The following is a 21,587-nucleotide window of genomic DNA, read 5'->3' on the forward strand; positions in this document are numbered from 1 at the left end:
CCCCGCTGAGCCTGGTGCAAGCCCTCTCTGCTCCCCCTTCCTGCGCTCTGTTGGGCCTGGTGTAGGCCCCTCAGCCTCCACTGGGCCTGATGTAGGCCTCTCAGCTTCTGTTGGCCTGGTGTAGGCCTCTCAGCCCCTGCTGGGCCTGGTGTAGGCCTCTCAGCCCCTGCTGGGCCTGATGTAGGCCTCTCTGCCTCCTTTGGGCCTGGTGTAGGCCCGTCAGCCTCTGTTGGGCCTGGTGTAGGCCTCTCAGCCTCTGCTGGGCCTGGTGTAGGCCTCTCAGCCTCCGTTGGGCCTGGTACAGGCCTCTCAGCCCCCGCTGGCCCTGGTGTAGGCGCTGCTCTCTCCCTGGCTGCATCGGCGTAGGTGCGGCGGCGCTCAGGGCATGCCCTCATGAGATGGTCCCCCGAGCCGCAGACGTTGCAGGTGCGCGGCTCCTTGCACTCGGCCGCCATGTGCCCTCTTTGTCGGCAATTGTGGCAGACCACCAACATGCACCCCGCGTCGACGTGGCCCACCTCCATGCATCGCCGACAGAAGGGAGGCTGCCTGGAGTACATGACGTGGCCCTTCACCCCTTCGACCATGCAGAGGGCTGGAGGATGGAGGAAGCCTTCGTATCCATGGTCACTCTCTCGGAGCAGAACCTCATACACCCTCTGGCCATTCCAGAAGCCGAAGACGTCCCTCCGGTATCTGGGTCCGGCCACCACCCTGGCGTACCTCTCGAGGTACCTCCCGACAGCCTCGTCCGGCACGTTCATGTCGAAGAGGTTGATAATCACCACCCTGTGGTTCCTCCTCTCCATGGACTCAACGCGGTATGACCCCAGATCTTCCCTCTTGCACCGCTCCATGAATGCCTTAAATGCATCCGGTCCTCTGAAGGCTACATCCACGAACTCCTCCCTTCCATTCCGCTGTATCCCCAGGATGTCGTTCTCCGACAGCGAGAACTTCTCCAAGACGAAGGCCTTGACAAACTCCTCCCTCTGGGGCATTCTCCCTGGGGCTCCTGCCCACTTTACCCTCACGGTATTCCGCACTGCTCTCCAGTTACTGCTCGCCATACTTACAAAATTGGTCGCTTCTCTCCACCACAAACCACTTGATCTTAGCCAAAAGGCCGAGAAGCGATAACCACAAACTGGCCCCTGCCGACGGCGCCCTCCCGGTGGCCCCGGACCGCGCTCGGGGCAGACGCCACCTGGCCCAGGGGCCGGCCCCCCTCCCCGCCTTCCCAAGAACCCTGCGCACGCACTGACTGGCCGGTCGGCGAGCTACCGTAACGACCGGACTCAGCTGGCTCCTCCCACCAAGATCCACTGTCCTCCACTGGCAGGCACAGCCGCCAAAAACACTCGACACATACCGAGTACGCTGTTACGTACTTACTACCGAGTTACTTACCGAATAGCTGCTCTCTAGGCAGCGACCAAAGCTATTTAGCGAGCGGGGCATCGATCGCACGCGGCAAGCAGGCGATAAGCCAGAAACGAGCAAGTCGGCGACTCGCAAGCAACCCGCATACCTGTCGCACATTGCCGTCTGTCCTTAAACCGTTCGAAGTTGCCCCGCCCTGTGGACGGAGCATCCAAAAATAGCACAAACTCAGGTGCGTTCCTCTCCACGGAAATCTTTAGTAAAAGGCGAAAGATTTGTGCGTGCTGAAGAGAAACCCGAGCGAAATGTGACCTTTCAGCGCACCAGGCGCCTCCGGCCCCCTTCCCAGCCACTCCCACTGACCCGGGGTTGCCACTGCCGCCAGCCGGCCGGACAGACAATCCGAGAGGGAAGGTGGGAAAAGCGAGACAGCGCAATGACAACAAACAGTTACGTCCCGCACAGAAAACTACATCATTTTGCTAAACAGAGGCAAGCACACTTACAACAAGGGCACATATTCACCCTATTTACAACACAATTTACATACATACAAAATAAACAAACAAACAAACAAACAAACAAAAAGGGGGAAGAACAGGGCAACCCACCCACCTAGTAAAGGACAACAAAACACAACCTTTTTTTGCACAAAACTTGGAGAGGCGCACCGTTCCCGAACGCACTGCAATAACGGGTCGATGCTTGAAGCGGACGGAGCAAGCTCCTTCTCCGACTCCCTGTGCCAAAAATCCGTTTAATATGTAGTCCCCTGATAGGGGACGTATCAGATATTAAACTGATAAGAACAGATACTACACTTGATCTTAGCCAAAAGGCCGAGAAGCGATAACCGCACACTGGCCCCTGCCGACGGCGCCCTCCCGGTGGCCCCGGACCGCGCTCGGGGCAGACGCCACCTGGCCCAGGGGCCGGCCCCCCTCCCCGCCTTCCCAAGAACCCTGCGCACGCACTGACTGGCCGGTCGGCGAGCTACCGTAACGACCGGACTCAGCTGGCTCCTCCCACCAAGATCCACTGTCCTCCACTGGCAGGCACAGCCGCCAAAAACACTCGACACATACCGAGTACGCTGTTACGTACTTACTACCGAGTTACTTACCGAATAGCTGCTCTCTAGGCAGCGACCAAAGCTATTTAGCGAGCGGGGCATCGATCGCACGCGGCAAGCAGGCGATAAGCCAGAAACGAGCAAGTCGGCGACTCGCAAGCAACCCGCATACCTGTCGCACATTGCCGTCTGTCCTTAAACCGTTCGAAGTTGCCCCGCCCTGTGGACGGAGCATCCAAAAATAGCACAAACTCAGGTGCGTTCCTCTCCACGGAAATCTTTAGTAAAAGGCGAAAGATTTGTGCGTGCTGAAGAGAAACCCGAGCGAAATGTGACCTTTCAGCGCACCAGGCGCCTCCGGCCCCCTTCCCAGCCACTCCCACTGACCCGGGGTTGCCACTGCCGCCAGCCGGCCGGACAGACAATCCGAGAGGGAAGGTGGGAAAAGCGAGACAGCGCAATGACAACAAACAGTTACGTCCCGCACAGAAAACTACATCATTTTGCTAAACAGAGGCAAGCACACTTACAACAAGGGCACATATTCACCCTATTTACAACACAATTTACATACATACAAAATAAACAAACAAACAAACAAACAAACAAAAAGGGGGAAGAACAGGGCAACCCACCCACCTAGTAAAGGACAACAAAACACAACCTTTTTTTGCACAAAACTTGGAGAGGCGCACCGTTCCCGAACGCACTGCAATAACGGGTCGATGCTTGAAGCGGACGGAGCAAGCTCCTTCTCCGACTCCCTGTGCCAAAAATCCGTTTAATATGTAGTCCCCTGATAGGGGACGTATCAGATATTAAACTGATAAGAACAGATTTTTGTTTTATAAACTTTTATTTCCACACATATCACATTACATTGTATTTACATTAAACACACATAACACAAACAATATACAAACCCCTCACGCTTTCTACAAACACAACACATATACATTCATTATTTAACAATTTATGTACACTATTTACACTTTCATCGGCCTAATTTTATTAGGCCACTATTATAGGCCTAAGGCGGCCTTCACCTTTCCCCATTTCTTTTTCCACCTCTCCTGTCCCTCTACCTGGGCGCACACCCTTATCTCCACCGCCACCCTTCTTTCCCAACCCTTGTAGCACTGCACCCCCGTCATGCCGTCTGAGGGGTTCACAATTTTCCTATTTCGGCTGTCCCACAAGGCCAGCTTCCCCCAGCTCACCAGGAGGCTGAACACCTCCCTTTCCTCAGCCTTCACCCTCTCCAAACCAACAGCCTTCATGGCTGCTGCTCTGTCCACTGCTGTGGCCCATATCGGGAGGAACACCACCCTATTTGCCCTCCCCCAAAAGACCTTAGCAAAAGGGCATTCCCACAGGGCATGCCCCCCTGTCTCCTCCCTCCCACAGCCCCTGGGGCACAAAGGGCTCCTGGCAGTGCCAGCCCTGTGCATCCTCTCCCTCACCGGCAATCTCCCCAGACCGCCCAACCAGTTCAGGTCGCTTGCTCGGTTTGGGAGCCACCTGGCGGACAAAAACTTCCACTGCCCTCCATTTCTCTCCACCTCCCTCTCTACCTCCCTCGCCCTCCTGCCCAAGAGCGCTTTATATAGGGCCCTGTGGTCCTTCAGCCCCTGCGCCATGATGGTCTCGCTGTTTGCTCTCAAGAACAGCACCGCCCTTGAGTAGCACCACGGGATGTCCTCCGCCCTCGGCCCCCTATTGTCCCACCCCACCAGCTCTCTCATGGCTGTCCCCACCCACATCCTCATGAGATGTCTGCTCTTATGGCTCTCAGCTCCCACCAAGGTGTCGACGATGCTTTTTAGGTACAACACCTCAAGCTTCAGGCCTACGTCCACTAGACCCCGCCCTCCCCTCTCCACTGGCAAAAACAAAATTTCCCTCTTTACCGGTTCCACACGCCCTCCCCACAGAAAATTAAAAATCATCCGGTTTAAAACGATCTTGCACCCCGCCGGGATCGGGAAAACTCTCCCTAAATAAATAAGTTGCGGCAAAATGTCCGCCTTCACTATTAAAATCTTACCTGATAGGGTTAGTGTTCTCGCCCTCCACAAGCCTAACCTCTTCCTTACCTTTTCTAGGCACTGTTCCCAGTTCAGCCTGTCCGCCCCCTCCCTGCTGAACCGGATCCCCAGCACCTTCATCCCGTCCCCACACACTGTCAGGCCATGCTGCTCCCCCTTCCTCCCTCTCCATCCCTCGGTCACCATCACTATCGACTTACCATAATTTATCCTCGACCCTGACCCTCGACAGTACTGGCCCACCAGGCCCATGACCCTCTCCACATCCCTCTCTGAGGAGACCACCACTGTGGTGTCATCTGCGTACTGCAGCACCTTTACCCTCTCGCCCCCACTGCCTGGGATCTGCAGGCCCCTAAAAACCGTGTCCTGCCTCATCAGCTCCGCCAGGGGCTCTATCACACACACATACATCAAAGGGGACAGGGGACACCCCTGCCTCACCCCTCTACCCTGCCTCACCGGCACACTCAAAGCCCCGTTAACCTTCACCCGGCTGAAGGCTCCGTTGTAGAGGGCCTTTACCCAGGCAACAAAACCCCCTCCAAACCCCATTCTGTCCAGGACCTGTACCAGGAAGGCATGGTCGACCCGGTCAAAAGCCTTTTGCTGGTCCAGGCCAATCACTCCTATCCCCACCTTCCTACTTTTAGCCCAGGCCAGCACATCCCTCAACAGCACTAGGTTCTGGGACCCCATCCTTCCCGGGACCGCGCAAGTTTGGTCCGGCCCCAGAACCTCCCCCAACACTCCCTTGGCCCTGTTGGCCAGCACCTTCCCCAGCACCTTGTAATCGGTGCAGAGGAGTGTGATTGGCCGCCAGTTCCCCAGGTCTTTCCTCTCTCCCTTCTTAAATAGGAGGTGTATAACCCCCTCCCTCATCGACTGGGGCATTTTCCCCACTTCTCCCACCCGGTTAAACACCTCCACCAGGTCCTCTGCCATCTCTCCCCAAAAGTGGGTATATAACTCCCTTGTTATTCCGTCCCTCCCTGGAGTTTTCCCCGCCTTTAGGGAGAACAAGGCTTCCCTTACCTCTTCCTTATTTATTTCCCTCCCCAAAGCTTCCTGTTGTCCGTCCTGCACCTTTCTCCAAAGCTGCGCCACCAGCCTGTCCCCCTCCTCTGTGTCCCTCTCCTCCCTACCAAAAAGCACAGAATAAAACCGTGCTGCTGCATCCAGTTTTTCCTCCTGCAGCCTTACCTCCCCCTCCTTTGTGGCTAACGCCTCTATCCATCCTTCCTTTTGGCGTGTACTTACCGTTTTGAAAAAGAAAGATGTTACTCGCTCATCTCTTTCCTTCCTCTCCACCCTCGCCAGGAAGGCAAACCTCCTTGCCTTCTCCATATAATAGGCCCTTATTTGTTCCTTTACAGCCTTTACCTCTTCTGTCTTTACCCTCCCTCCCCTGTTTGCCACGCCCACCCAGTATTGCAGTTCACTCTGCAGTGCCCACACTCTCTCTCTCTCCTCCCTTCTCTTGGCTATCCCGTAGGCCATGCAGAACTCCTTTATTCTGATTTTCACCAGCTCCCACCAATCCAAAACACATAAAAACTGGGCTTTGAAGGCCTTCCAACCCAAATAAAACTCTTTAAATTGCTCTATAAAACAAAAGTCCTCTAGGAGTTCGGCATTAAAACTCCATCTCCTTTTCCTTTCGTTCTCCCCTCCCTCCAAAATGCACTTTATTAAACAATGGTCCGATGACCAGCTTGGCATCACCACAAACTTTTCCAAACGAAAACTTTTGGACACAAAAAAATAATCCAGCCTTCTCCTGCAGCCCCTGGAATTTGCCCATGTAAACCCCTCCCCCTGTCGGCCATTTTCCCTAAAACAATCAAACAAAGAAAACTTAACCAAAATCTCTTTTTTTAAATAAAGAACTGAAAAATCCCTCCTTCCCCCCACTATCCCCTCATCCACAGACACATTGAAATCCCCCCCCAAAATAATACTCCTATTTGTAGCCAAAACTTCTGGCAAAAGTTTAAAAAAATCATACCTCTGAGAAATATTGCACGGGGCATGCACATTGACAAATCTCATTCTCTCCCCTCCCCACAAAACATCCGCACACATGAGCCTTCCTGGGACTATCGTCAGAAACTCCTCTATTTCTACCCCCCTTCCTTTAAACAAAATCCCCAAACCGTCAGCGTGGACATTGCCTACTGACCACACTGAAGGCCCCAGATCCCAATCCCTACGAAAAATGGCCACATCCCTCCCCCCTCCCAAATGACATTCCTGCAAAAAAAGTACATTGAATGGCACCTCTTTTAAAGATAAAAACAGCGCCAACCTTTTGTCCCGGTCTTTTATGCCCCTGGCATTAAGAGACAAAAATTTTTTCCCCATGAATAAAAATGTAATAAAGGTGTTGGCCTTCAGCCTACCTCCTTCCAAAAATTTTCTCCATCCCCATCCTGGGTTCCGCCGGCAATGGAGCGTCCGAATCCCCCATCTCCTTCTCCACCTCTTCGGCCCAGTCCTTGGGCCTAGCCTTGGCTTTGGTCGGGGCCCTGGCCTTTGCCTGCCTCCCCCCTGGTGGAGCTCCAGCCATCTCAGGCCTCTCCTTCCTCTTCTCTCCCCTCAGCCTGATGACGGCATCCTCCTCCATGGACAGCTCCATGTCGGAGTCATCGCTGCCCTCATCCGCCGTCTCCCTCCCCTCCCTGCTGCCGAGCTCCAGATCGGTGTCTGGGATCGGGCCTTCCTCGGTGCTAGGCCCCGCTGAGCCTGGTGCAAGCCCTCTCTGCTCCCCCTTCCTGCGCTCTGTTGGGCCTGGTGTAGGCCCCTCAGCCTCCACTGGGCCTGATGTAGGCCTCTCAGCTTCTGTTGGCCTGGTGTAGGCCTCTCAGCCCCTGCTGGGCCTGGTGTAGGCCTCTCAGCCCCTGCTGGGCCTGATGTAGGCCTCTCTGCCTCCTTTGGGCCTGGTGTAGGCCCGTCAGCCTCTGTTGGGCCTGGTGTAGGCCTCTCAGCCTCTGCTGGGCCTGGTGTAGGCCTCTCAGCCTCCGTTGGGCCTGGTACAGGCCTCTCAGCCCCCGCTGGCCCTGGTGTAGGCGCTGCTCTCTCCCTGGCTGCATCGGCGTAGGTGCGGCGGCGCTCAGGGCATGCCCTCATGAGATGGTCCCCCGAGCCGCAGACGTTGCAGGTGCGCGGCTCCTTGCACTCGGCCGCCATGTGCCCTCTTTGTCGGCAATTGTGGCAGACCACCAACATGCACCCCGCGTCGACGTGGCCCACCTCCATGCATCGCCGACAGAAGGGAGGCTGCCTGGAGTACATGACGTGGCCCTTCACCCCTTCGACCATGCAGAGGGCTGGAGGATGGAGGAAGCCTTCGTATCCATGGTCACTCTCTCGGAGCAGAACCTCATACACCCTCTGGCCATTCCAGAAGCCGAAGACGTCCCTCCGGTATCTGGGTCCGGCCACCACCCTGGCGTACCTCTCGAGGTACCTCCCGACAGCCTCGTCCGGCACGTTCATGTCGAAGAGGTTGATAATCACCACCCTGTGGTTCCTCCTCTCCATGGACTCAACGCGGTATGACCCCAGATCTTCCCTCTTGCACCGCTCCATGAATGCCTTAAATGCATCCGGTCCTCTGAAGGCTACATCCACGAACTCCTCCCTTCCATTCCGCTGTATCCCCAGGATGTCGTTCTCCGACAGCGAGAACTTCTCCAAGACGAAGGCCTTGACAAACTCCTCCCTCTGGGGCATTCTCCCTGGGGCTCCTGCCCACTTTACCCTCACGGTATTCCGCACTGCTCTCCAGTTACTGCTCGCCATACTTACAAAATTGGTCGCTTCTCTCCACCACAAACCACTTGATCTTAGCCAAAAGGCCGAGAAGCGATAACCACAAACTGGCCCCTGCCGACGGCGCCCTCCCGGTGGCCCCGGACCGCGCTCGGGGCAGACGCCACCTGGCCCAGGGGCCGGCCCCCCTCCCCGCCTTCCCAAGAACCCTGCGCACGCACTGACTGGCCGGTCGGCGAGCTACCGTAACGACCGGACTCAGCTGGCTCCTCCCACCAAGATCCACTGTCCTCCACTGGCAGGCACAGCCGCCAAAAACACTCGACACATACCGAGTACGCTGTTACGTACTTACTACCGAGTTACTTACCGAATAGCTGCTCTCTAGGCAGCGACCAAAGCTATTTAGCGAGCGGGGCATCGATCGCACGCGGCAAGCAGGCGATAAGCCAGAAACGAGCAAGTCGGCGACTCGCAAGCAACCCGCATACCTGTCGCACATTGCCGTCTGTCCTTAAACCGTTCGAAGTTGCCCCGCCCTGTGGACGGAGCATCCAAAAATAGCACAAACTCAGGTGCGTTCCTCTCCACGGAAATCTTTAGTAAAAGGCGAAAGATTTGTGCGTGCTGAAGAGAAACCCGAGCGAAATGTGACCTTTCAGCGCACCAGGCGCCTCCGGCCCCCTTCCCAGCCACTCCCACTGACCCGGGGTTGCCACTGCCGCCAGCCGGCCGGACAGACAATCCGAGAGGGAAGGTGGGAAAAGCGAGACAGCGCAATGACAACAAACAGTTACGTCCCGCACAGAAAACTACATCATTTTGCTAAACAGAGGCAAGCACACTTACAACAAGGGCACATATTCACCCTATTTACAACACAATTTACATACATACAAAATAAACAAACAAACAAACAAACAAACAAAAAGGGGGAAGAACAGGGCAACCCACCCACCTAGTAAAGGACAACAAAACACAACCTTTTTTTGCACAAAACTTGGAGAGGCGCACCGTTCCCGAACGCACTGCAATAACGGGTCGATGCTTGAAGCGGACGGAGCAAGCTCCTTCTCCGACTCCCTGTGCCAAAAATCCGTTTAATATGTAGTCCCCTGATAGGGGACGTATCAGATATTAAACTGATAAGAACAGATACTACACTTGATCTTAGCCAAAAGGCCGAGAAGCGATAACCGCACACTGGCCCCTGCCGACGGCGCCCTCCCGGTGGCCCCGGACCGCGCTCGGGGCAGACGCCACCTGGCCCAGGGGCCGGCCCCCCTCCCCGCCTTCCCAAGAACCCTGCGCACGCACTGACTGGCCGGTCGGCGAGCTACCGTAACGACCGGACTCAGCTGGCTCCTCCCACCAAGATCCACTGTCCTCCACTGGCAGGCACAGCCGCCAAAAACACTCGACACATACCGAGTACGCTGTTACGTACTTACTACCGAGTTACTTACCGAATAGCTGCTCTCTAGGCAGCGACCAAAGCTATTTAGCGAGCGGGGCATCGATCGCACGCGGCAAGCAGGCGATAAGCCAGAAACGAGCAAGTCGGCGACTCGCAAGCAACCCGCATACCTGTCGCACATTGCCGTCTGTCCTTAAACCGTTCGAAGTTGCCCCGCCCTGTGGACGGAGCATCCAAAAATAGCACAAACTCAGGTGCGTTCCTCTCCACGGAAATCTTTAGTAAAAGGCGAAAGATTTGTGCGTGCTGAAGAGAAACCCGAGCGAAATGTGACCTTTCAGCGCACCAGGCGCCTCCGGCCCCCTTCCCAGCCACTCCCACTGACCCGGGGTTGCCACTGCCGCCAGCCGGCCGGACAGACAATCCGAGAGGGAAGGTGGGAAAAGCGAGACAGCGCAATGACAACAAACAGTTACGTCCCGCACAGAAAACTACATCATTTTGCTAAACAGAGGCAAGCACACTTACAACAAGGGCACATATTCACCCTATTTACAACACAATTTACATACATACAAAATAAACAAACAAACAAACAAACAAACAAAAAGGGGGAAGAACAGGGCAACCCACCCACCTAGTAAAGGACAACAAAACACAACCTTTTTTTGCACAAAACTTGGAGAGGCGCACCGTTCCCGAACGCACTGCAATAACGGGTCGATGCTTGAAGCGGACGGAGCAAGCTCCTTCTCCGACTCCCTGTGCCAAAAATCCGTTTAATATGTAGTCCCCTGATAGGGGACGTATCAGATATTAAACTGATAAGAACAGATTTTTGTTTTTAAAAGGTTTATTATATCAATACATTTTTTAAATACAATACATTGTTTGTGCTCGGGCATGTCCTTACAGAAATAAATATCACTTCATAAAAAACAAAATTACATTACAGTAAAAACATATATTTAAATACAATAAAAGTAAGTAATTTCATTAAAATTCCCGCGAGGACCCTTTGCCCTTCCCTTTTTTCCGATAAAAGCACACACAATATTTAAAATAACCACCACAATCATTAAAACAGACGACCTTTGTACTGGGCAGCGGTGGGCGCTCTTAAACAACCTGCCTTCACACCGCCCCTGTTACCTCGTCATAACAGATCCAGGCCGGTCAGGCTGGCCCTCCCGGCCCCATTATCATCGTCCAGGCTGCATGCCCCCATGCCCCCTTGGCCCAGTCCACACCTCTTCTCCGCCGGTCACGCCACATGTAGTCTCTGAGGGAGGCAAACGCCACCCTCCTCAGTGCCTCCGGTGACAAGGCCCTGTTCTCCTTCAGCCACACAGTGCGGGCAGTCCAGATGGCCTGTTTCCCACAGCTTATGGCCAGCCACAAGCATCTCCACCGGCGTGAGGTCCTTCCCCTGCCCACGCCGTACAGCACCATCTGGCACTGCAGGGTCAGTCCCGCTCCCAGCAGCAGCTGGATCAGGGGCCCGCACTGTGTCCAGAGGGTCCTTGCCACCGGGCAGTCCCATAGACAGTGGCGGACCGACTCCTCCTCTTCACACCTGGGCCAAGGGCACTCTGCAGTCCTGGCCAGTCTCCGGGCATGCAGCACTCCTTGGACCGGGAGGACCCCATGCGCCGCCAGCCAGGCCAGGTCTCTATGGCGATGCAGCAGATCTGGGTGGGCCACAGCGTTCCAAACTTCTTCTGGCTGGCCTACTGCCAGCTCACGCACCTGGCTCACCGGATCCCTACCCTGCACAAAGGACAGGAGAGACTTGTGGTTAGTTAAAACCCCCGCTCCCACCCCTTCCAACCCCATCTTCTTTAAAAAGGCCTTCATCTTCATATACCCTCCCACCATTTTAAAAGCCAAGGGCACCGTTAAAGGCACCCTCACCACCCCAATGCTTCTAAAATAGGCCCCGCTAAAAAACTTGACAAAAAAGGACGCTTTACATGACAAGGACAGACACAAGGACACCTGCAGCGCCACAAAGTGGCACCACAACACAGTGTAAAAGTCCAGAACCCCCTTCCCACCCTTCTCTGGTTCCTTCTTCACCACCGTTCTGGGCAACCGCTCCCATTTTGTGCCCCATAAAAAATAAAACACAGCACGATCAAGACGAGACAACACGGCACGAGACGGCACAAACACAACACTCACAAACAGCCACAAGGGTAAAATCACTGATTTTAAAATGAGTATTTTGCCCTCCAGTGATAAATCCCTCAGTCTCCAGAACCCCAGCCGTTTTTCAGTTGTTCTTAAAATCCCCTCCCAGTTCCCATCCCCATGTCCGTCAGAATTAAAATGGACCCCGAGGATTCTCACTTGGTCAGGTCTTACAGTCATTGGCATTCCAGAGAGTTCAGTCTCTGTCCAACGTCCGTACAGTTTTAAGTCGCACTTGTCTTTATTAAGTCTTGCCCCTGAGGCCCTCCCAAACCACACTGTCCTGTCAACAGTCCGGTCAATGGAAGGCTGGTCAGTGCAGAGTACGGTCACGTCATCCATGTATAAAATGCAGCGGGCCTCCTGCCCACCGCTCCCTGGAATGCCCAGCCCTGATATCCGGGTATCCCTTCTCAACACTTGTGCCAGTGGCTCTATACAGCACACAAACAGAAGTGGCGATAACGGACAGCCCTGGCGGACACCGCAGCGGACGTCTACTGCCTTGGAGAGGACCCCGTTCACCAGGATTCTGCTTCTAATCCCCGTATACAGAAGCCCCACCCGTGCTAAGAACCCAGCCGAAAAGCCCATTTTCCCCAGCACCTTGAACAGGTACTGGTGCGAGACTCGATCGAACGCCTTTTCAAAATCTAAATTTAGTACGGCGAGCCGAATGTTTCTGTCTCTCGCAAAACAGATGGCGTCTCTTACCAGTACGAGGCTGTCAGTGATCCTCCTTCCAGCCACAGCACAAGTTTGATCCGGGTGGATCACGTCAGGTAAAACCGTCCTCATCCTCAGGGTTAAAATCTTACTCCAGAGTTTAAAATCGAAATTTAAAAGGGTGATCGGACGCCAATTCTTAATATTGGACCTATCCCCTTTTTTAAAAATCAAAGTGACCACCCCCTCTCTAAAACTCTTGGGTAAAATTTTAAGGTTGTCAAATTCGTTAAAAATTTTTAAAAGGTCCGATTCCAATAAATACCAAAATTTTCCATAAAATTCCCATGGCAGCCCATCTAGGCCAGGTGCTTTGCCTTTTTTTAAAGACTTAAAACTATAATTTAAATCTTCCCTCCCAATTCCTCCCTCCAACTTGCCTCTGTCCTGCACCACCCCCTCTATAAAATTTAGCACCTCCCCCACCCTTTCCTCCTCCACCTCCTTTTCCCCAAATAAATTACTGTAAAACTCCTCCACCACCCTTAGCATGCCCTCGGTATCAGTATTTAAAACTCCATCTTCTCCCTTCAGACCTTTCATTAAAATATTTCTTGATAAAATCTTTTTAAAAAAGAATCGAGTACATTTTTCTCCTTCATCTATCTCTTTCTCTTTGCTTCTAAAGATGATGCTTTGGCATTTCTTCTCCATTAAAAACTCCATCTCTCTTTCCACTTCTTTGTATTCTTCTTTAAAATCAAACCCCATATTTATTAAGTTCCCGTACCTATTTAATCTTTTTTGTAGTCCCACCCACACCCTCCTCTCCTTTGCTTTTTTCTCCCTCCCCTGTTTAATAAAAAATCCCTTTATTTGTTTTTTTACCCACTCCCACCACTCAGCCCGGGTCTCATAAAAACATTGGAGGGTCCGCCATTCTTCATACACTTCATTAAAAGCCATCACTACTGCCGGGTCCTCCAACAACCGGCAGTTCAGTTTCCATATTCCCCTGCCGACTGCTACACCTGACTTCACAGCCAGGGAGCAGCACAGCAGGGAATGGTCTGAGTAGAATACCGGGCTCAGAGACGATGCCAGACCAGCAAAACCCCTGGCAAAGAGGAAGTCAATCCTCGATGCCCGGGATCCATCACTCGTGCGCCAGGTAAAACCCTCCTGCCCCGGGTTAAGAGCAGAATAAATATCTGTGAGTTTAAAATCATTAATTAAATTTTTCAAATAAAAAGACGTTTTGTCCATTTTAAAATCGTCCCCTGCTCCCCTCCGCCCAGCCCTGTTTAAAACGCAATTAAAATCCCCAACCAATAGCAGAGGAGCTCTCCCTAAAAGATATGTGGGGAGCTCCTGAAGGAGCTCCCAGCGCTCCTGCTTCCCCTGCGGGCAATAAATATTCACAAGGTTAAAAGTAATTTCATTAAAAGAGAGAGATACTGTTAAAACTCTGCCTGTTCTCACCACTGTGCTCCCCTTCACCTCAATATTTCTATTCTTCACCAGCACTGCCACACCATCCGCCCGATTGGAGTGGGAGCCGCTCCAGAGAGACGGCCCCTGCTGCCATAGGACCTCCCACATCCTGTAGGAGGAGCGATATGGCAGCCCACACTCCTGTAGGCAAATCACATCTGCTTGCACACTTTCCAAAGCACACAACACAGATCTTGCCCTCTTTAATGTCCTCACGCTGCACACATTAATGGTCGCCACCGTGAGGGGCATGTGCTGGGAAGCCATTTTATTAAAATTTCTTTTTAAATTAAGAAGTGAGGGTTAAAACAGGCAGAAAGAATTAAAAACACCACGAAGTTAAAAGAAATGCCATACTCACCATCACTTTAAAACCCCACCGCCACCTGCTGGTGACCCAGCAGATGACGATGGTTCAGTCTCTGATATGTAGGGGGCCTGGTTTTGTCCTTGCTCCGGGTAGATTGGGGAGGAGCCCGATGACCCGCTGTCTGACAGCCCAGCCATCAGGCCCCACCTCTCCCTCACCCCCCTTTTCTTTCTTTCCACCCCTTCCGTTCCAGTCTCTGCACCTCTTTTGCGGACAATTCCTTCCACCAACATTTCCTCATCACTCTCCCCCTCTGTTACAGTCTCCATGAAGACTGCGTCAGAGTCGGAGTCAGAGTACAGAGACTCGACGGGTTCACAGGCCCTTTCTTTCTCCCTGTTCTCCCCCTCCTTCACTTCCACCTCCTCACCTGCACCTTCTTTCCCGGCCACGCCCACACTCATTCCCTCATTAACCTTCACATTCACACCACCTGCCTCTCCCTCGTTCTCTCTCACATTCTCACCAGCACCCTTTCCACCAGCCGCGCCCACACTCGTTCCCTCATTTACTCCCTCATTCTCACCTGCACTCTTCCCACCAGCCACGCCCACACTCATTCCCTCGTTTGTGCACCCATTCACTCCACCTGCCTCTCCCTCATTCTCTCCCACATTCTCACTCACTCCACTCGTTCCAGCCACACCCTGACCACCATTCTCACCTTCTGCCCCTTCTTGGGCTTCCTCACCCTTTCCCTCTTCCTTCTCCTCCTGCTCCTTCCTCCTGGCCTCCCCCTCCTCCCGCTGCCTCTCCCGGGCGTCAGCCCTCGCCTGCTTGGCCCTGTTAGCGTAGGAATCAGGGCAATCTCTGAACAGGTGGTTTGACGACCTGCAGAGATTGCACCTGATTCCATTTTTGCAATCAGCGGCGAGGTGCCCCACCTCCCTGCACCGATTGCAAAAAATGACCTGGCAGGCCTCTGCCAGGTGACCGTAGGCCCCACATTTCCTACACAGTTTCGGCTGGCCTTGATAAAAGACCAGCCCTCTATTTTCCCCCAGCACAATGAGGGAGGGCAGGTGTCTCAAACCCCCATAACCGGTTCTGTCCTCCACCAATTTCGCGGGAACCTTCCAGCTCCCCGTCCAGATACCGTCTACATCAATGATTTTCTGGGCTGGCCCCCTAACGAGACAGTAGTTGGCCAGCCACGCAACCAGGTCTTCTGGCTCCACTGTCTCATTGTACAACTTAAAAATAATGTGCTTCACGGAGTCATCTGTGAGCCTCTCAATGTCGAACATTGAGAAGCTCTCTTTAATGTTTTCTATTGAGTTCCAGAAGGAACCCAACAGCTGAGGGGTGCGGAAGCTTACATCAAAGCCCCGACCCCTCGGGAGCACAACCAAACAGTTTATGTCTCCCGGCACAAACTTTAAGGCTCCCATGAGAAGCTTCCTGGAGAAGTCCAAACGGGACATCTCCAGGAGCTTCCCTTCCTTCTCCTTTAGGGAGAAACGCACACAGCAGTGCCTCCGGGCGCCGACCCTAGCAGCCGCCATCCCGGATACGCCACCACACAAACACTAAACCACACTACAACCAATTAAACACAGACCTCCAACAACCACTGAACCAAAGAAAAGCAAGCCCAAAAAGGGCCTTACCCTCCCGGAGGACCCCCTCACTCCTCCTCTCCGGTTGGGCTCTTAACACAATCTACACACAAAAAAAGACACAAGCAACACAAGCAACAAAAAGGTAACTATTATTTACTTACTTTTTTTTTGAGCGTGACAAGACTCTTCTCCCACCAACCAACGATTCGACCGCCTATCTTAGCCAAAAGGCCGAGAAGCGATAACCGCACACTGGCCCCTGCCGACGGCGCCCTCCCGGTGGCCCCGGACCGCGCTCGGGGCAGACGCCACCTGGCCCAGGGGCCGGCCCCCCTCCCCGCCTTCCCAAGAACCCTGCGCACGCACTGACTGGCCGGTCGGCGAGCTACCGTAACGACCGGACTCAGCTGGCTCCTCCCACCAAGATCCACTGTCCTCCACTGGCAGGCACAGCCGCCAAAAACACTCGACACATACCGAGTACGCTGTTACGTACTTACTACCGAGTTACTTACCGAATAGCTGCTCTCTAGGCAGCGACCAAAGCTATTTAGCGAGCGGGGCATCGATCGCACGCGGCAAGCAGGCGATAAGCCAGAAACGAGCAAGTCGGCGACTCGCAAGCAACCCGCATACCTGTCGCACATTGCCGTCTGTCCTTAAACCGTTCGAAGTTGCCCCGCCCTGTGGACGGAGCATCCAAAAATAGCACAAACTCAGGTGCGTTCCTCTCCACGGAAATCTTTAGTAAAAGGCGAAAGATTTGTGCGTGCTGAAGAGAAACCCGAGCGAAATGTGACCTTTCAGCGCACCAGGCGCCTCCGGCCCCCTTCCCAGCCACTCCCACTGACCCGGGGTTGCCACTGCCGCCAGCCGGCCGGACAGACAATCCGAGAGGGAAGGTGGGAAAAGCGAGACAGCGCAATGACAACAAACAGTTACGTCCCGCACAGAAAACTACATCATTTTGCTAAACAGAGGCAAGCACACTTACAACAAGGGCACATATTCACCCTATTTACAACACAATTTACATACATACAAAATAAACAAACAAACAAACAAACAAACAAAAAGGGGGAAGAACAGGGCAACCCACCCACCTAGTAAAGGACAACAAAACACAACCTTTTTTTGCACAAAACTTGGAGAGGCGCACCGTTCCCGAACGCACTGCAATAACGGGTCGATGCTTGAAGCGGACGGAGCAAGCTCCTTCTCCGACTCCCTGTGCCAAAAATCCGTTTAATATGTAGTCCCCTGATAGGGGACGTATCAGATATTAAACTGATAAGAACAGATTTTTTTTTTTTGTATTTAAATTAATTTATTGGTCCGCACCAAACACATTACACATCACATTCCCTTACAACACTGAACAACAAAACCCAAATCACATCGTCTTGACAAAAGTAAACTCAAAACCACCCCCTCCCCTAAAGTCCCAACACATTCCCACTGTACAAACACATTTCAATACAAACAAAAACAGAACAGAAACCAGCAACACAACCAAGAACAGAAACAAAAGCAGAACCACAACCAAACCCCTCAAAAACCCTTATATCACCCCCTTCCATCGCTCCCATGCAGCGTGGAATCCCCAGCTCAGCACCTCCCATCCGAAGCGCCGCTCCACCTCCGCCTCCACCATCCGCACCACCCCCCTCCCTGTCCACCCCGTCTTCACCGTCCCCCTCTCCCCCCGCGCCCCCCACAGCTTCTGCTTCGCCAGGCTCAGCAGCAGCAGCGTCTGAAACCTGGCCCTCCCCTTCTCCCTCCCCAACCCCTCTCCAAATAACACTCCCTCCCGTGTCACCCCCCTTACCCTCCTGTACCTCCTCCCCATCAGCTGCCACACCTCCTGGGCAAAGGGGCAGCCCCAGAAGACATGGGCCACGGTCTCTTCCTCCCTCCCACAGCCCTCCCTGGGACAGAACCTGTTCTGAGTCAGCCCGTGCCGGTACAGGACGTCCCTCACTGGCAGCCTCCCGTAGGCCACCAGCCAGTTCAGGTCCCTTAGGCGGTTCTCCAGGCCCTTTGGCTGGATCGCCGCCCAGACCTCCCGCCCCACCGGCACTCCTGTCCCCCCCACAGGCCTCAGCCGCGCCTTTAAGGCCTTGTACAGGGCCCTGTGCTGCAGCACCAGCCCCTTGTCTGCACACTCCTTGTGCCTCTTGGCCCAGCGCCCCACCTGCGCATAATGCGCAGGGGCCACCTGCCCCCTCGGCACCCTGTTGTCCCACCCCACCAGAAACCGCACACAGGACGAAAACCAAAAACGAACAAAATACTGAAACTTATGACAAACCGGGGAAACCAAGGAAACACACAAATTACAAAAAAACAACACATCTAACTTAAGCGGAACATGTAACACATCCCTCCCTCCCTCCTCCACCGCCATATACATTACCTCTCTCCTTATATACTCGTAACCCCCCCCCCACAAAAACTTGAACACCGCCCGCACCAGCTCCCTCTTAAGCCGCACGGGCAAAGGAAAAACATACGACAAATAAACTAAAAACGGAAAAATGTCGGCCTTTACCGCTAACGCCCTCCCTGACAGTGTGAGCCGGCGTGTTGACCAGAGGCCTAACTTGGTCTTCACACCCGCCACCCTCTTCTCCCAGTTCCTCACTGCGTCCCGCCTGTCTCCCTCTCCAAACTCTACCCCCAGGACCCTCACTGGCCCTATACTTACCTGCAGCCCACACTGTCCATCCCTTCTACCCTTCCACGCCCCTAAATACTTCATGGTGGACTTTGCCAGGTTAACAGAAGCCCCCGCCCCCCTGGCAAAGTCCCCCACCACCTCCATTGCCCTCCGCACACTCCCGTCCCCCTCCAAAAACAGACAGACATCGTCTGCGTACAGCCCTGCCTTCACGCTCTCCCCCCCTGCTCCTGGCATTGGGACCCCTCTTATCCCTCCGTCCCTCCGCACTGCCTCGGCCATCGGCTCGATGTAAAGCACGAAGAGGAGCGGTGACAAAGGGCAACCCTGCCTTACCCCCCCCTTCTGCCCCACCATCTCCCCCAAAAACCCGTTGACCCCTACCCTACTCCCTACCCCTTTATACAGGAGCTGCAGCCACCTCAAAAACCCCACCCCAAAGCCCAAGCGCGCCAAAACCCCAAACAAAAACCCCTGGCTGACCCTGTCGAAAGCCTTCTCCATGTCTAGAGAAACAAAAATTAACGGGAGGTTCCTCTCCTCCACCCAACAAAAAACGTCCCTCGTGAGCTGGAGGTTCCATGCTACGGACCTGCCCTCCACCCCACAGGTCTGATCCTCCCCCACCAGGAATGGCATGGCCAACCTCAGCCGGCCCGCCAGTGCCCGGGCGATGAGCTTATAGTCGACGCCCAGAAGTGTTATCGGGCGCCAGTTGTTCAAATCAAGCTCATCGCCCTTCTTATAGAGCAAGGCCACCACTCCCTCCTTCATCGAAGGGGCGAGCTCCCCCCTCTCGTGGATCTCCCGAACGACCTCTAAAAAATCCCGGCCCACCAGCTCCCAGAATTTAAAATAAAATTCCTTGGGAAGCCCATCCTTCCCCGGGACCTTCCCTCCCTTCATCCCGGAGAGTGCCTTTTTCAGCTCCTCCGAGCTGAAAGGCATCTCCAGTACTGCCCTCACTCCCTCCGGCACCCTCTCCTCCACCAAGCCCAGAAAACGCTCGGAGGCACTCCTGTCCACCTCCCTTTCCCCGAAGAGGAGCGAGTAGTAGCAGGAGGCCACCTTTAGCATCTCCTGCGTTCCTCTATGCACCCTCCCGTCCTCCCCCCTCAGCCCTTCCATCACCCTCTTTGCCCTCATCGCCCTCACCCTCTGGAAGAAATACGAGGAGCAGGTCTCATCTTTCTCGTATTTCTCTCCCTGGCTCTTAAAAGCCAGGGAGCGTGCCTTGTCCTCATGCATGCTCTTAAGCTCTGCCTTTAAGGCCTCCCACCTCCCCTCGTCAAACTCCCCCCCGTTGTTCCATCTCACGTAGAGCCCCTCCAGCTCTCTCTGCAGCCTAAGGGAGTACCTCTGCTCCCTCCTTTTTTTCCCCCGGCAGTACGTGATGACAAAAGCCTTGATTCGGGCCTTCGTCACCTCCCACCATTCCACCGCCGAGCTAAAAAAAGGCTTCAGCTTTGCCCACCCTGCGTACGCTTCCCTGAAGCGCACGCAAAAGGCCTCCTCCTCTAAAACCTGAGTATTCATGCGCCAGCACCCTCTCCCAAAGGCTGGCGCATCCCACCCCACTGTCACCACCACCCCACTGTGGTCCGAAAAATAAAGGGGGATCACCTCGGCCGCCTTCACCCTCTGCCCCCCCGGAACAAAAACAAAATCGAGACGGGACTTGGCCCCCCTGCTGTTCCCCCAGGTAAGCCCTGGGTCCTTTGGCCACACCTCCCTAAACCCATCTTTCAGGGAGAACCTCCCTAACACACCTTTCAGGTGTGCCACCGACCAATCAGGTGATTCAAGGGAGACATTAAAGTCCCCCCCCATCACTACAAACCTACTTGTGGCACATACCTGCTCCAAAGATACAAAAAACTCCTTTCTCCTTTGTATCATGGCTGGCGCATAAACGCTTACCATCCTCAACTTTATGCCCCTCCAATCCCCATCCACCACAAGAACCCGCCCCTGCACCCACGAGAACACATTCACAATTTTTATTTCCCTCCCTCTAACCAAAATTCCCACCCCCGAGGAATGGGCCCCACCCACACTCCAAAAAGAAAACCCCTTCTTCCATTCCAAAGTAAATTTCCGAGAGTCCTCACTGGACCTCAGATGCACCTCCTGCAAAAAACAAAACGTAAAACTCTGCGCAGACAAAAAATGAAAAACTCCCCTCCTCTTTTCCCCACTTAACAACCCTCACATTACACGTCATTATTCTGAGATATTGTGCCATGACACAAACAAAACAGAAACTAAAACCCCACCATCACAGGCTGAACCCCCCAAACCTCCCTCCCCCTTCCTCCTCATACTCCAAAAAGGGTACCTCATTCGGGGGCCTCAGTTGGACCATCCCCCCGTCATACCCACACTCGGACAGTGGGGAAGCCATGTCCCTCACCCGGCTCTCACCGCTCGACCTGCCTAGGGAGTCCTCAGAGTCCGAGTGAAAGTCCCCCCTGGCCACGCCCAGCCTGACCTTCTTCTTCTTCTTCTTTTTCTTTTCCCCCAGCCCTGGAGACCCGCTCTCCCCGCTGGTGCTCGCTACCGCCAGCTCCTCCGTCGCCTCCGCCCAAGTGGGGGTGCGGCTACGCTTCACCCCCCCCTCCAGGCCTCCTTCCTCACCGCCAGCTGCCCCCGCGCGCACCGCCGCAGAAGCTCCCTCTGGGGGCGCCTCTTCTGCTGCCTCTGCCTTCCGCCCCACCTCTGCTCCACCAGAGGCTGGCACTGCCCTGCCTGCCTTCGCCTCTCCCCTCCTGCCCTGAGGGTGCGGGGTGGGGGGCACCTCCCCAGATGAAGGCACCGACGAAGCTGAGGCCTCTAGCTCCGACTCCTCCACCACCTCTGCTGCAGGAGCTGCCCCTGAGCCCTGCGCCGCCTCCGCCGACTGTTGTTCCCCAGCTGGCTCGCTTCCAG

At 54.3% G+C, this 21,587-nt stretch overlaps 7 non-coding genes and 3 pseudogenes across 7 annotated transcripts; all 10 read right to left on the reverse strand.

Annotated features, from left to right (window-relative positions):
* Positions 1-1,570: 1,570 nt before the first annotated feature.
* On the reverse strand, positions 1,571-1,687 carry LOC133105900 (U5 spliceosomal RNA). Its single transcript, XR_009704086.1, has one exon. It is a non-coding gene; the product is annotated as a U5 spliceosomal RNA (small nuclear RNA).
* Positions 1,688-2,043: 356 nt separating this feature from the next.
* On the reverse strand, positions 2,044-2,234 carry LOC133106291 (U2 spliceosomal RNA). Its single transcript, XR_009704458.1, has one exon. It is a non-coding gene; the product is annotated as a U2 spliceosomal RNA (small nuclear RNA).
* Positions 2,235-2,666: 432 nt separating this feature from the next.
* Positions 2,667-2,783, reverse strand: LOC133105901 (U5 spliceosomal RNA). Its single transcript, XR_009704087.1, has one exon. It is a non-coding gene; the product is annotated as a U5 spliceosomal RNA (small nuclear RNA).
* A 356-nt stretch (positions 2,784-3,139) lies between these two features.
* On the reverse strand, positions 3,140-3,314 carry LOC133106426 (U2 spliceosomal RNA; annotated as a pseudogene).
* Positions 3,315-8,807: 5,493 nt separating this feature from the next.
* LOC133105903 (U5 spliceosomal RNA) lies at positions 8,808-8,924 on the reverse strand. Its single transcript, XR_009704088.1, has one exon. It is a non-coding gene; the product is annotated as a U5 spliceosomal RNA (small nuclear RNA).
* Positions 8,925-9,280: 356 nt separating this feature from the next.
* On the reverse strand, positions 9,281-9,471 carry LOC133106292 (U2 spliceosomal RNA). The gene has a single exon (XR_009704459.1). It is a non-coding gene; the product is annotated as a U2 spliceosomal RNA (small nuclear RNA).
* Positions 9,472-9,903: 432 nt separating this feature from the next.
* Positions 9,904-10,020, reverse strand: LOC133105904 (U5 spliceosomal RNA). The gene has a single exon (XR_009704089.1). It is a non-coding gene; the product is annotated as a U5 spliceosomal RNA (small nuclear RNA).
* Positions 10,021-10,376: 356 nt separating this feature from the next.
* Positions 10,377-10,549, reverse strand: LOC133106327 (U2 spliceosomal RNA; annotated as a pseudogene).
* A 6,105-nt stretch (positions 10,550-16,654) lies between these two features.
* LOC133105905 (U5 spliceosomal RNA) lies at positions 16,655-16,771 on the reverse strand. The gene has a single exon (XR_009704090.1). It is a non-coding gene; the product is annotated as a U5 spliceosomal RNA (small nuclear RNA).
* A 356-nt stretch (positions 16,772-17,127) lies between these two features.
* Positions 17,128-17,306, reverse strand: LOC133106474 (U2 spliceosomal RNA; annotated as a pseudogene).
* Between the last annotated feature and the right edge of the window lie 4,281 nt (positions 17,307-21,587).

This window comes from Conger conger, chromosome 12, assembly GCF_963514075.1.
Source record: "Conger conger chromosome 12, fConCon1.1, whole genome shotgun sequence".
NCBI lineage: Eukaryota > Metazoa > Chordata > Actinopteri > Anguilliformes > Congridae > Conger > Conger conger.